We start from the raw sequence: 15,879 nt of genomic DNA, 5'->3' as shown, positions 1-15,879 counted from the left end.
CTTGCTCACCGCAAATGGGCTCTGTTTCTACTGAGTAATGGCACAAAAGGAAGGCTTGTTAGAAGCCTTGGCGCCGGCAGGTAGGGCAGAGCAAGTGCTTGCCAGAATGTGTGCCCATGGGACTCTTCAAGGGGAGGATGGCCAGGAAACGTGTAAAGCTGCAACACAGAGGAACCTACTGCCCTGTTCTTATTGTGGTTTTTCTCGTTCAGTGGAGCCCACCTTGGATTTCTTCCCTTCGTTGATTGATTTGTTTGTTTGTCTTGAGACAGCATCTCCCTCCTAGCCCAGGCTGGCCTGGAACTCCTAATCCTCTTGCCTCGGCCTCCCCCGTACAGAGATTCCAGATGTGCACTGCTGTGCACTGCTGTGCACTGCTGTGCACATCTCCTCTCATTTCCTCTCTGTTTGATTGACTGGTTTCCTTGTCATCATCTTGCTGCTTAACGATCTCAGCCCCAGGCTTCCAAGGCAACTGGCCAAGAAGATGAAGTTGACATTCGAAGCTGAGCACTCTCTTCCCTCGTGCCTCTCCCTACTCTTCTCCCTTCACATCCCATGACCTCAGAATTGAGGGCACGCAGCACCAATTTTTCAACCCACTCAAGTCTGTCGTTTCTAAAATCCCAATGCTTCTTGAGTTTTGATTCTGAGCCAGTCACCAACAAGCATTTTTTTTTCTGGAGGGTTGGACAGAGAGGAGTCTCAGCTTGTGAGCCACGCTGTTTCTCTCAAAGCCCTTCTCTCCTGTTATCCTGTCAACAACACAGTAACGACAAAGCAGTAACAAGCAGGCGTGCCTATGTTTCAATAAAACTTTATCGATAAAAAGAAGTACTAGGCCCATTATGGCTTGAAGGATAAATATACTGTGTTTGTGTGATGTATGCACTGGAGACCCAAAAGGCTTTCAAGAATGTGATACCAGTAGAATCCGCCCACTTGCACTGAAGGAGGAGGGGACAAAAGGAGTGGAGGCAGTCAGATTCCAAAGTTCTACACACACGAGAACCAAACAGGCTGGTGGAACAACCCAACTGCAAACAAGAGTGATCGTGCAGGTGACTTTTGTCAAGCTGGCCCAGACCCGAGTCACCTGGAAAAAAGGGACCTCAACTGAGAGATTGCCTCCATCAGATTTGTCTGTGGGCATGTCCTGTGGGACATTTTCTTGATTGACTGTTGATGTGGGTAGTGTGGGTAGTGCCACCCTTAGGCAGGTAATCCTGGGTTCTATGAGAAAGTTACCTGAGCGAGCCATGGGGAGCTTGTAAGCAGCTCTCTTTTGGTTCCTGCCCTTCCCACTTGAATTCCTGCCCTGACTTCTGACAAAGGAGGACTGTGATCCCAATAATCTCTCTACTCCCTAAATTGCCTTTTATCCGTGTTTTATCATGGAAACAGAAAGTAATCAGGACTGCCACCCTTCCTGAGAAAGGAAGGGAGACTCAGGGAATGAGTCATGGACCCAGAGGGTAGAGCCAGGTCTTGAACCTGCCTGGGTTTTGCTAGATTGAGAACCTGCTTGGGACTAATCACTTGCCCCTTCCTTCCACACCCCTGCCTGTTGGAGTAGGTGTGGCTGTGACTGCTATATCGTGTTCTATAATCACTTTCTCCAGATAGAAACCTTCCCTCTTGTAGGCAACAGAGGAACTCACCTAGCTTACCAGGCCTAGGAAGTAACAAGGTCACAAGTGCCCAAGTCTCCCTGATGTTAGATAAGCACCACTCTTAGAGAGAGGAACACTTAAAGTGTCCCCAGCTGCCAGAGCTGTGCTAGAGACCCAGCACTGCGGCTTTCCTGAGTGGATGGATGCCCATGTCTGGGTGGGCTCCCAGGGATACAGTTGTTGGTGCACCACCCCAGCAAACTTACTGATTGCTAAGCTGGACCTGCATGGAATGGTTTCTTGGATCCATCATTGGTACCCTGTCTCGGGTGCATGGGTGTTCGTTTACACCTCTTCACTCTATCTAGGAGCAGGTGACTACTCTTCTCACAGGTACACAGATGACAAGCATGGGTACCCCACGCTGGATCCTACCTGAGTCTTACTCCCATCCGAATGCGGTGAGATGATGCTATTTGAGCATTTACTGATGAGATCATGGTGAGACTTTGGACTTGAACCAGGACTGTAATGTGCTAAGAGTTTGGAGGAGTTGTACCAGTGAGGCTGAGACACACACAAACCTTGGGGATAAGGGGTGAACTTATTCTTTTTTTTATTACTTTATAAATAATACCAATCAAAATTTCCACTTCCTCCCCTCCTCCCATTTCCCTCCCGTTCCTCCACACACCCTTCCTCCTCCCCTTCCAATCCTGAGAGAGGGCAAGGTACCCTGCCCTGTGGGAAGTCCAAGGCCCTCCCGCTATATCCAGGCTTAGGAAGGTATGCATCCAAATAGAATAGGATCCCAATGAGCCAGTACATTCAGTAGAGACAAAGCCCAGTGCCATTATCATTGGCTTCTCAGTCTGGCCCAATTGTCAGCCACATTCAGAGGGTCCAGTTTGAGCCCATGCTCGTTCAGTCCCAGTCCAACTGGATTTGGTGATCTCCTATTAGCTCAGGCACACCAACTCAGTAGGTGGACCAACCCCTCGTGGTCCTGACTTCCTTGCTCATAATTCTCCCTCCTTCCGCTCTTCAACTAGACCTTGGGAGCTCAGTCTAGTGCTCCAATGTGGGCCTCTGTCTCTGGCTTCATCCGTCACTGGATCGAGGTTCTATGGTGATATTCAAGGTAGTCATCAGTCTGACTATGGGACAAGGCCAGTTCAGGCACCCTCTCCTCTGCTGCCCAGGGTCCTAATTGGGGTCATCCCCGTGGACTCCTGGGAACCCCTGCAGAGCCAAGCCTCTTGCCAAGCCCAAAATGGCTCCCTTAATTAAGATATCTCCTTCCCTGCTCCCATATCCATCCTTCCTCCATCTCAACCATCCTACTCCCCGAAGCTCTCCCCCACCCTCCCCTTCTACCCTCTCTCTTCCCCTCTCCCCTTCTCCCCACGCCACCCAGGGTGAGTTTATTCTAAGCTACATGATGGCCCATCTCCCCAAAAGATGTCCCCAACTGGAATCTTTGGAACTTGTGAGCAGAATACCTTATATGGCTCTTGAGATGGGAGATGGCCCTAATGCACCCAATATTACCAGTATGCTTGCAAGGGGGAGGCATGGGCATTCAACTTAGAGAGTAGAGAGAAGGTGCGGCCGGAGGAGAAAGAAGTTGTACACCTGACTTCTGGCTTGCCAGGATGAAGTGGGATGCAGGAGGCCTCTGGATCTTGGAAGAGCAAGGACTGATTCTCCCTGCTTTTCTGAGGAAAGTCAAGCCAGGCAAGGACTTCACATGAGCTATAATGATAATGACTCTATAATGATAATATGTGTGTTTGTTGTGCATTCATATGATTTTATTCTTGCTACAATTTTAAATTTTATTTCCTTATTTTTTTGTGTGTGTGTACATGTGGAGGTCAGAGGATAGCTTGTAGGGGTCAGTTCTTTCCTTCTCCCACATGGGTTCCAAGGCTCCAAGTCAGCATGTCAGGGTGGGCAGCAAACGCCTGTACATGCTTGATGTGGGAGTGTCTTCTATCTATCTGTTGCTTTCATTGGTTAATTTATAAAGAAAACTGCTTGGTCTGGTAGGGCAGAATTTAGATAGGTGGGGTAGACCGAACAGAATACCAGGAAGAAGGGAAGTGAGACACACGCCATAGCTCTCCTCTTTGAGATAGATGCAGATTAAGATCTTTCCTGGTAAGCCACCACCTCGTGGTGCTATAGATTATTAGAAATGGGCTAATCAAGATGTGAGAATTAGCCAATAAGAGGTTGGAACTAATGGGCCAGGCAGTGTTTAAAAGAATACAATTTATGTGTTGTTATTTCGGGTATAAAGCTAGCCCTGCGGGAGCTGGGCGGGAATGCAGCCCGCAGCTCCTTCTACACATGCTGAGCCCTCTCGCTGGCCCTGATCCCACTTTTGCTGTGCTTTGCAATGGCAGAAGACAAGGCTGCCCCACAGGTTTTGCCAATCATTGCTCTAGACACAATCTATGTGCAGGCTTCCGGGCATGTCTCCCTCAGTCTTCACTATGGCTCTTTGGGGCAGGTGTGAAATCCTCACAAGTATTTTGGAAAATGTTGCTTTCAGAGTTAGGTTCAACAGTCAAGTTTCTCATGCTCCAGAGCTCATGTTTCTCTGCTGTATTGCTTTCTTTGGAGACAGCCCTGTTGGGATCACTCAGAGGCCTCCACAGATCCTGTTCAGCGTGCTTCCTTCTCCTGGATCTGTACCAAGCTCTGGAAGCTTCCCACTGCTTCTCTTACTCCATTTTACATTTACTCAGCTTCTAGACTCTGAGTTGAAACAAGTGGTGAGATTTGCTTTGCATTTGAAGGTCAGTGTTTTTTTTTTAAAGGTGCCAAGTCCAGAAGAATCAGCTTCTCCTTCTCCAAAGAAGAAGACACTTCCTTTGATGAAATACATACCTCCATCTATGTTGTAGACTGAATCTCTCTCTCTCTCCCTCTTCCTCTCTCTCTCTCTCTCTCTCTCTTTCTCTCTCTCATATGCCATCAATCATAGAAGGAAGCCATCTGCAAGAAAGCCATTCGGAAGAGCTCCTTAGCCGAAAAAGAAAAGCCAGCGGACCTTCATCTTGGGTCTCTCTGCTTCTGTAACTATGAGATGTAATTATCTGCGATTTATGTGACCCAGTCTTTGGTGTTTAGCTATAACAGTCAACCCAACCAAGGCCATATACAGAATAAAACCTATATCCCAGAGCAGTGTTTGAAACCACAGCTGCAGCCAGGAGATAGGGCAACACAAACTGCCTCAGTGATCCTCCTCTGCTGGTACCCATGGCCATGAGATCCTCTCTTCTTGAATATGGCTGAGCTAGGCATTTGCTTTCAATCAATGAAATGGAGCCAAGGTGAAGGCATGTCACTTCCATAGTTCCTTTGCAGCAGACTCCCTGCCTTGCCAGCTTTGCTGGGACAGTTGTCATGCTGAGAGCTGCTTAACACTCATCTGATGAGAACTTAATGTGACCTCCAGATGACAAAAAGGAGGACCTGACACGCTCAGTGCTCAGACAACCAGATTGCGCCAACGGCTATGTAAACTTGAAAAATGCCTCTTTCCCAGTCAAATCCCTTGAGCCCTCCAGTTCAATACACAGTCTGAAACACAGTCCTGCAGAGGACCTCAGAAGCCATGAGCAAACCTAGAACCTATAGAAGCTGGTAAATCACAGTTGGGTGGCATTGTCAGCAGCTAACATGTACTGCCACAGATAGAAAACACAGCTAACATGTACCGCCACAGAGAGATAACACAGCTAACATGTACCACCACAGAGAGATAACATAGCTAACATGTACCGCCACAGAGAGATAACATAGCTAACATGTACCGCCACAGAGAGATAACACAGCTAACATGTACCGCCACAGAGAGATAACATAGCTAACATGTACCGCCACACATAGACAACACAAGTTGAGTGGGTGGATTTAGAATCCTCTGACATATATCCTGGGTTTGTAGCTTACCTCGTCCCCCTCGAATCACCCTGGGTACACCACTCACCTATGAGGTGCTTGTGCTTTCTTAGGTCAGAATGAAATGACGTCAGAGCGGACCTGCATGTTCCTGCTATGACCAAATCACTGACAAGCAGCAATGTTAGGGAGGAAGGATTGATTATGGCTCATGCTTTGAGGAGATACAGTCCACCATGGTAAAGAAGGATTGTGGGCAGGCAGGAAGTGGCTGGTCACATTGCTCCTGCAGTCAGAAAGCAGAGAGCCACCAGGAAGTCGAGTCAGGCTGCAAAATCTCAGGCCCCACCCCACACCATACTTCCCCTCGTATCCTCCAAGGACCAGCTTCCTCTACCCAAAAGTTCTACAACCTTTTAATACAGCATCGTCAGTGAGGGAGTAAGTGTTTAAGCGCACAAGCCTATGAAATACATTTCAAACCATAAAATGAAAAGTATTTTGTTACTTATAGCAGTTAATATTTTCTTGAGACGGCGTCTCTAGCCCATACTGGCCTCTAACTCGGTGTATAGCTAAGGAAGACCTTGAACTTCTCATTCTCCTCCCTCTCTCTCTCTCAAGTGCTGGGATTATAGGATTACACCATGCTTGGTGGAGATCAGACCCAGGGCTTCATACACGCTGGGCAAGCACACAACCAACAGAGCTATTTCCCTGGCCTGCAGTTAATATATATTTTTTTTAAATGTCAAAGGATCTCAAAGGGGAAACTCAATTTTCCTTAGAATTTAAAGCAAAATAATTTAAAATTACCCCTGTGCAGGGCTTTTAACTCTCTGAGAGCCCACAAAGGAATGATTGAGTTTGACAGCTATTGCAGAGATGCCTAACTACAGACAATTTTGTCCCTCTAGAGCCGTTTCTGGTTGGCACCACTGATAGGAGGCATCGTGTGCAGGAGCCAGAAGTGTGGCTTTTGTCTTGAAGTATACAGGGGACTGTGGTGGTACACCGTACACAGGGTTGTGTCAACCACACTGAAGTCAAAGGACGGTGTCTTATCCTATGCGGCAGACTTCAGTTATCATATGTCATAGACTTGATTGTCAACTTGACAGGATTCAGAGTCACCAAGGAGACAAGCTTCTGAGCATACCCAGGAGGATTAGCTAAATTAGGTTCCTAAGTTAATTAGGGTTGGACAAGCCACCCTAAATATTGGCAGCACTATCCCATGACCTGGGGCTACCCGCTCAGTAAAAAGAAGAGAGCGCAAGCAGAGAACTGGCATTTGTCTCTCTGCCTCCTGACCTGGCTGGATGCCCTGTGACAGGCCCACTGACATAGGCTCCTGCCATCCTAAGTTTTCCACCATGTTGGGCTGGCCCCTCAAACCGTGAGCAAAGTAATCCTTCTTCCTAAGTGACTTTTATTGCGTGTTTTATTATAGCCCCAGGAAAGGCAGTTTAAGTATCACACCTACATCAAGAAAAAGCCACAAGTGAGAAGGGCTGGATTGCAGGGTGTTGGGTGCAAAGTCAAACACTGCCTCCCCCCACCCCCACCCCACCTTTACTCACAGTGCGGGTCTACAGACTCCTTCATTTCAACCCAGATTAAAGGGCCGGGGTTGGTGGGGGCAGCATGGAAGGAAGTGCTGGTGCTAGAGCAGGCTGGCATCGAGCTCGCTTGGGCACAGAGATGGCCAGTCCCACTTGGTAGAAGAGACGACTGTCGGGCGGGTGTCCTGTCCCATCCATAGCCACAGGCACTCTTTCCAATATCCAGGATGTATATTCTCATCTAGAGAATTCCTCATGCTCTTTTTCAGCCCTTGAGAGGATTGTAAATGAGTTCAGATGTTCATTCCAACACTGTTTTGGCTAAGGTCTGCTTCATCAAGATCTCAGAGGACCATATACACAAGTCTCTCAGTGTCCTCTCTGTGTCCCCATTTGATGACAAAGAAACAGCTTCAGAGTGCAGTAAGATGGGTTATCAGGGGGCACACAGTTTGCTGTGGCCAGAGCTGGGCTTCAAAGCCAGTTCTTTTAACCTCGGTTCAGGTTAATCTCTACCCTGGCTGGCACTAAGCCTCTGGTAAACAAAGGCTCCTTTCGGAAATGGGAGATATTTGCCATCCGGGAAAAGGCAGCCTGCCGCTCAGGTGTGTCCTGCGAGGCTAGCTAGTGTTTAATCCCTCTGCACAGCAGGGATCTAGGAGTAGGCAGGGAAAGCCAGAAAGGTTCTGGGGGTGGGGCTGGGGGAAGGCAGTCAGAAGGCTGGAAGGCGGTGGGGAAGAAGTGTCACTTGAGCTGGGCTCAGGTGTTGGCAGAACAAAAGGCTAGTTGCCTCGAATCAAACAATGGATTCACTTGTTGGAGCTTCTGGCTCCAGATGCTAAGAAGGAAAAAGGACCCAGGCTCAGCACCAAGTTCAACACAAGTTCAGCATGGAGTGGTCCTGGGTGACGGTTTCAGGGTAGATGGTGGCTTACTATTGTGCCTTTCCCCTCCTCCCAGCAGAGCCGGCAGGCTTCTGATTGAGGCTAGAGACGTGGTGGGAGGGTCTTGATATCTCCATCCTCTGTGAGGAAATTTCAGGTTGTGGAGACAAGTCTATCACTGTCGTAAGATGCTCAGTTCTCATCTGCTGCTCATTTACGTACCACGACAGAAGCGGAGCGCTCTCAACAGCCAAGCCATCGCAGCAATCATACAGAGCCAAAGTGAGTATCTCGTCCAAACACCACAAACATGGATGCCTCATTTCACCATTTGTTTATTTGCTTTAAAGTTTTCTTTATATTTATGTGTTTGTGTCTGTGTGATTTGTGTGTCCCACATGTGTAGATACCTACAGAAGCCAGAGGGTGTCAGATCCTGTGGAGCTGGCATTAACATGGTCATGGGATGCCCAGTGGGTTCTGGGAATCAGACTTTGGTCCTCTGGAAGAGCAGCCACTGTTCTTAACCATTGAGTTATCTCCCCATCCCCATTTTTCTTTTTTAAATAAAAAGACAGTGTCTCATGTAGCCTAGCTTGGCTTTGGATCCACTATGTAGCTAAGGCTGGCTTTGAACTTCTGATCTTGTTGCTCCCCGTCCCAAGCGCCGGGATTATCAGAGTGCACCACCACACCCCGCACCAGCCCTGTTTTGTACATCTGTAGGACGACTTGAGGTTCTCAAGGCAGCAACTTTGTATGCAGATGATGTAACTACATTCATTGATTCATCCACTCCACAAATCCCCAGTAAGCCCCGGCTCTGTTATTAGGAACTGTTTTGGGACCTGGGGAAACGGTCATGAACTTGGCACAATGTCTCCTGTGCTCACAGGGCTCACTGACTAGATCGGGAGCCAGGCCAGAAACAAGCAGCTGAAGAAGAAATAAGTTGAAATTGCAGGAAGATCAGAGATAGGACAGTCAATTATATTTGGATTTCAGATAAACTATAAGTAATTTAGAAAATCTCTATCCTCCAGATATTATATTATATCCTGGATTCTTTTCTATTTTATTTTATGTGGTTGAGTGCTTTGCCCATATGTATGCTTGGGTACCACGTGCTTGCAGTACTTGGGGATGTCAGAAGAAGATGTCAAATCCCCTGAACTGGAAGTTGTGAGCCACCATGTAGGTGCTGAGACTCAAACCTGGGTCCTCTGGAAGGCGCAGCCAGTGCTCTTAACTACTGAGTTATCTCTCCAGCCCACATCCTAGATTCTTCTTTGCTAAATCAGAAGCCCTAAAGCAACCTACAGAAGACTGGGATGGTGGGATGCTGTGCCACTTGGAGAAAGTATCAGAAAGACATGAACACTGTGTGTTTTACTGCAAGGATTGGTTCATACAATGACTTGGGATTTGGTCGTCCAGCATCTTTAGAGTTGGCTGTCAGGAAGGTGATCTGGAAACTTCCAGGTGCAATGGAAGCCATGCTCCAAAGGCAGACTTTTGTTGTCTTCCTGGCATTCTCAGCTGTTGGTAAGGCCGTTTCTCTAGCTGGGCTCCTAACTCCAGTTATGGACTGGGTCACTGAAAGTAGCTGCCTATGGACTTTAATCATATCTACAAATCCCCTTTCCAGCAGTGTCTAGACTAGTGTTCCACCGACTAAATCGGGACCAGATGCTACTAGCCAAGTTCACACACGAAACAGAGATCATACGGGGACGGGTGTCTACAGGGACAGCTTCTGAAGTGTGGGTGTTTGAATTGAGACTTGAACGGTGAGCCATGGAACATTAAACTGCCATTCTAAAACTGTTCCAGATGGCAAGAAAACCAGGTGGTTTCTCCCTTGGGCAGGGTCCCTGCAGTGGACTCAAGACAAGGATTAGGTACAGGCAGGCCATTTATCTACAAGGCCTGGGAGGCTCTGGGGAGGAAGGAGAGATACAGGCCAGGAGAGAGAGGGAAGTCAGGCAAGAGGGCCAGCCACCATCCTGCCAAGGGATGGTTGGATCTTTCTCCTATTTCAGTACTCTGGAAAATGGCACACATGTACCACATAGCATGCTATTCTTTCCTTTCCCCATGCACCGCGCGCTTCAGTGGAGAACTGTACTGGTTAGCCCTCGGTCCCAAGAGAGAAGTCAGTGCAGGCCTGGAACTCTGAAGCACTGTGGAAAACCAAGGTCCTTACTCTTTTTTATGTGTTAAAGGGATGCACCATGCTTGGTTTTTAATTTGGAGTTAAGTTTACAGTCTCTTAATCTTTCTTTCTTTCTTTCTTTCTTTCTTTCTTTCTTTCCTCATATCTCCTTTCCTTTCCTCTATCTCTCCCTTTCCACTACCCAAATGCATGCTGCCTTGAAAAAGATTAAAATGAGGTAGAATTATAAGTTTTTCACAGATGGATGTAGATGCATGATAATCTACAAAGAAATATGACTAAACAAGGACCCATACACACTGATTTTAATAAAATGAGGCCCCATGAGAACTATTAAGACCTCTCTCTGATCCTGCCCTCATGAGGATGTATATTTCAAAACGGGATGGATGGATAGATATATAGATACATACATACGTGCATACATACATATAACATGTATACAGTTAAGTGGATATATAGATAGGTAGAAGGGGATACAAACCTATCTCCATAGATAATGGGAGCCTTTTGGGCGCTCCTCATGTGGCAGACCGCCCCCACAGTCAGCTCTGTTCTCAACACAGAGATGCCAGGAAATAGCTCAACACTGGAACTGGAGTCTGTCTGCCCAGTCGGGCTTGGCTTGTCAAGCTGGAAACCACAGGAAGGGAAAAAGCAGGACTCCAATGTTCTCCAGGAGCCTGGCTTTCCTGCTGTGCCTACAGTCAGCCAACAGTCACCAACAGAGAGTAAGTTTGGGTCAGACATTTCCAGGAATTCACTCAAAGGCTCTTGTGGGTCACAGTCTGGAACAAGTCACTCTATGGGACAACCGCCGGAAACTGAGCTCCCTCCAACTTTGTTCTGAGTGATACTTGGCCTAAAGTGAGCAGGGTGGCTCTGAAGGCATGCCAGAGGCAGAGCGCCAGTTTACTGGTTTGGTCAAAGTCACCTGCACAGGCACTGCCATGTCCCAAATATGCTCGTCTTGATACTGCCTCAATACCCACTGACCTGGCTGTGCATTGCAGCAACCCCTTTTCCCTGCCTGGGAGTTGCCTTTTGCTGTTTTCCCTGTGAGCAGCCCTGCACAGATTGCTGAGGGAAGTGGGCATGTAAATACACCCCTCCCCTCCCTTGGGACAGAGCATCTCAGAGGCACATTGCGGTACAGACTCCAAGCGTTTCTTAAGTAGGACCAGCACCCATCAGTCACAGTGTTGGTGGTTGAAAGCATTTTCTCTTACTTCTCTCTATCCTTACTTATCTCCCGATGCCTCCTTCCTTTTTAAACGAGCTTCCCACACTGCTGTTCTGATCTCAGAGACCATGGTTGGGAAGGCTAGAAAAAAGATGACTGGCCTCCTATCCATCAACGTTCCTTCCGTCCTCCTGTGTACTAGAGTTGTGTTCATACAGGTGACACGGACCTTTATATAAGTACCATACGCCAGTCAATCACACCACTGGGGCCTCTGTACTGCACTTGGCTCCACCTGGTGCCTTCCCAACCTCTGGTTTCTGCATGTGAGCAGGCTGGGGAGGAGGAATCCTGCTGAGACTGAGTTAGCATCCCTGGGCCTGCCTGGCAGCTGGCGCAGATTCGCAGATTCACTTACTGCAAGTTCACAGCTTGGCATTCTGATTTGTGCCTCAGACTCCCAGGAGCAGGGTTGGGAGGGGGTGGGGTGGGGACTCAGAGAATGTGAGCCACTCTCTAAGCTTGGTTCAGCTCTCAACGCAGAGGTTCTAGGCAGACACAGAAGTTCTTGGGCCCTGCACCAGGCCGTCCCTCAGTGCCTACTGACCCAATCGCTCACTGCCAGCCCCTCTGCTCCCGTGCTTAGGAGTTTCCTTTTGTTGGTTGAAGCCCTTGTAAACAGCCTTTAACGGATTGCAGATGGGAGCAGAAAAATAAATATCTCTGCTCCTTCCCTTAGGACCGAGTTGGGAAGTGGCTCAGTCGATAAAGTTCTTAATGCCTTGCAAGTGTGAGGACCTGAATTTGGGCCCCAGAACTCATGTCAAAGAGCCAGGTGTGGTGGCTCATGCTAGAAGCAGCTAGATCCCTAGGGTTTGCTGGCTTGCTAGCCTAGCATATTCAGTGAACTCCAGGCCAGTGAGAGACTGTGTCTCAAAATACAAGGTGGGAAGAGATGGAGGGGTGACAGCAGAGGCTGACCTCTGGCTTCACATGCTCACGGGCGTGCACACACACACACACACACACACACACACACACACACTACTTCTCTGAGCATCTTTTCTCTTCGTTGCTCACTAAGCAATACAGTGTAATAACTATTAACATGACATTTACATCCCATTAGGTGTGATCAGTAGTGATGATTCTTAGTACACAGACAGATATTCTTGGGCTCTGGGCAAATGCCACGCTGTCTTACACGAGGGACTGGACCAGTTGTCAGGGAAGGCTGGAATCCACTCCTTGTGGATATTGAGGGGTTGACCATGCACAAAGCATCTGCACTAGATGCCATGTCCCCGAACTCCTGGGTGCATTTAAAGACACAGAGAGACAGCCAAAGAGTCTAGGCCACTGCTCAGCTGGAGCTTCATGGTGGAATGGCTTGGTGTGGCTCCCTGACCTTTTCTGTCTCCCTAGGACCTCTCCAGGGGACATGCGTCATGAGCTGACCAGATTTGAAGAGTGGTTCACATTATCCAAGTCACACCCCCTCCCAACCCTGCTCCTGGGAATCTGAGGCACAAATCAGAATGCCAAGCTGTGAACTTGCAGTAAGTGAATCTGCGAATCTGCGCCAGCTGCCAGGCAGGCCCAGGGATGCTAACTCGGTCTCAGCGGGATTCCTCCTCCCCAGCCTGCTCACATGCAGAAACCAGAGGTTGGGAAGTGCAGACACTTGAGACACACAGAGATTTTTTGAGGCTGAGAAGAGACAAATTGGGGACCTTGTTAGGTGCCTCCCTCAGCAGGAGAAGCATTTTGGGGCGATGTCACCAGTCTGGAGAGCAGTGGTCTATGGGCATAAAACACACAGTAGCAGGTGTGTACAAGCTGTGGCCTGTGGGCCAAATGAGGCCAACAATAGCTAGGAATGTGCTCCAGACAAAACGGTAAACTTACTTAAAGCACTGCGAGATTTTAGATTCTTGTCCCCTTTGTGTGTGTAGCTGGGTCACACAGCTTTCCAGGCTGAACATTATAGATTATGGTGCAATTTCTCAGTGTAAGAGGTTGGACACACCTTCTAGAGTCTGGGAAGACGATACAAAGAGATAACACAAAATGTCACAATACTTTCTGTTTAGATGTAGGACAGTGCAGGCTTCGTGAATCATGTCACCAACATTATATCTTTTGGTTTTCTTTTTAAATTAAAAAAAAAAGGTTGCATTGTGGCTTACAAGAAGCTGCTATTGGATAAGCATTAGCCTAGAAAGAACCTCTGGCTTCCGCTCTCTTTGCATCTGCCCAAAACCCATCCTCAACTATTCCAGTGGAGCCCTGGGGAAAACTGGAGCCTGGAGAAGTTCATTGCTCTGAGCAGGAACAAGCAGGCCCAGGGAGACTTTGGGAGGAAGAAGGCAGGAACATGCCAGATTATTCCTTGCAAGAGCAGAACTATTACTAGGGGGCCAGCTGGGCAGCCTGCATCCCTGAGATGCCAGACCGCTGTAGCCCAGCGCCTTCTGTCTGGGTCTCTTCAGTTCTTTCTCTGCTTCCAGCCCCACTCTTGGCGACAGGTGATTAGCAGAGCCAGTTGGCAGCCTCTGCTGGGCACTGTCGCCAGAGAGCCGGGAGTCAGCCTGCAATGGCTCCAGCCCTGCCTGGCTCTCCACAGAGAGCTCTATTCAGTACCTCTGTGAGCTGGTTCTTCTGGACAGCTGTGACCCCGCCATTCTCTTGGTGTTTCTTGGCAGGGACATAGAGTTGCAGAAGAAAGTCTGTAGTGTGTAGTGTATTTAGTGTATTACTTACTGTAGACTCCCCTCCACAAATACCTGGGCCACTGGGCACAGGCACGGCTTGTTGGTGGTATGGAGTTGAGGATGTGAAAGGCCTTTGCCTCCTCCAAGCCAAACACTCTTTACACTTGATTTTCATTTTTAAAGTTTTTCATTAGCATGCACACTGGTTAGGGTTATCACTGCTGTGATGAAACACCATGACCAAAAGCAAGTTGGGGAGGAAGGGGGTTAATTTCACCCACAGTTCTAAATAACAGTTCCTCATCAAAAGCAATGAGGGCAGGAACTCAAACAGGGCAGGGACCTTGAGGCAGGAGCGGATGCAGAGGCCATTGAGGGATGCTCCTTACTGGCTCGTCTCCTTGGTTTGCCCAACCTGCTTTCTTATAAATAGGACTCAGGACCATCAGCCCAGGGGTGGGCTTGGCCTACCCACAATGGGCTATCCCCCCATGAATGACTAATTAAGAAAGTGCTCTACATTCCAATCTTATGGAGACAATTTCTCAACTGAGGCTCCTTCCTCGCTGATGACTCTAGCTTTTGCCAAAAAGCCATAAAACCATAAAACCAGTCAGTACAGCATTTAATAACTATGCATAATGATAATTCTTGTTATGACATTTTTATTCAGGTGTGTGTTGTGTGCATGTGTGTGTGTGTTGTGTGTGTGTGTGTGTGTGTGAGAGAGAGAGAGAGAGAGAGAGAGAGAGAGAGAGAGAGAGTCAGTTAGTCTCCCTTTCCACCTTGTTGAGGCCAGCTCTCGCTTATTTTTGCTGCTGGGTTTCGTGCTCCAGACTACCTGGCTTACATTTTCTAGATGACTCCCTTATCTCCACCTGCCATCTCCCAGGATGCACAGCACGGCTACTGTATCAGCTCCCACTTTTTTTTGATGTGGGCTCTAGGGATTGAACTTGGATCATGAGGCTTTTGGGCTAGGCCCTTTTACCCACTGAGCCATCACCCTTGCCCTCATTATGACATTTACATACGTGTATATAATATATTTTCATCATATTCATCCTTAATTACCTTCTCTTGACCCTCCTCCCACTGATTCTTTTCCTCTTCCTAACTAGCCCCCCTGTACTTCTATATCCATTACCCCTTTTTTTGAACCAATGAGTTTAATTAGAGTTATTTAGGAGAACATGGGCAACTTCCCAGTGGCTATACCTCTGAAGAAAATGTCTCCTCCCCCAACCATCAATTAGTGCCCATAAGCCCCCTGGAGGTGTGGGGCCTCTCTGTTTCACTCCTGTATATACAGTCTCTTTAACAGAGTGAGCTACCTGGAGTCAATATTTGTCTGAAGTGATCAACACACATCTCTAGTGCCTAGAGTAATTCTGCTCTCGTAGGAGACTTTGCACTGTCTGTACTAGCTAATGGGAGCGAGGGAAGAAAGAGAAGGAAGGAAGAAGGAACAAATGAATGAACAAATGAAGGACAGTTGGGGAGGAAAGATGGAAGGAAAGACGTTTTCTTTTAAACAACTTCTGCAATTTCTCCCAATTGTGACTTTATCGTTTGCCTCTTTCCTTGAAGGCTGGAGCTGGAAGCTGAGCCCTGGTTTCCCATGGTGGGTCTTACACAGAGGAAATCAAGGCACAAGCATAGGAACGGTTGGTGGATGTATGTGATTAGGAGAGGGGGTGAGAGCCAGAGCTGCTGTTCACCTCACCTTGTCCCAGTGGGCCCAGGGATTGTAGCTCTTCCCACAGTCTGCAACCCCATACTCAACTGCAGCGGGCTGGGGCTCAGGGGCCCTAGAAAGACAGACA

This window comes from Microtus oregoni, unplaced genomic scaffold, assembly GCF_018167655.1.
Source record: "Microtus oregoni isolate MIOR12 unplaced genomic scaffold, Mior012 000002F_ref0000024, whole genome shotgun sequence".
Classification (NCBI taxonomy): Eukaryota; Metazoa; Chordata; class Mammalia; order Rodentia; family Cricetidae; genus Microtus; species Microtus oregoni.
Note: the sequence above shows the minus strand (reverse complement) of the source record.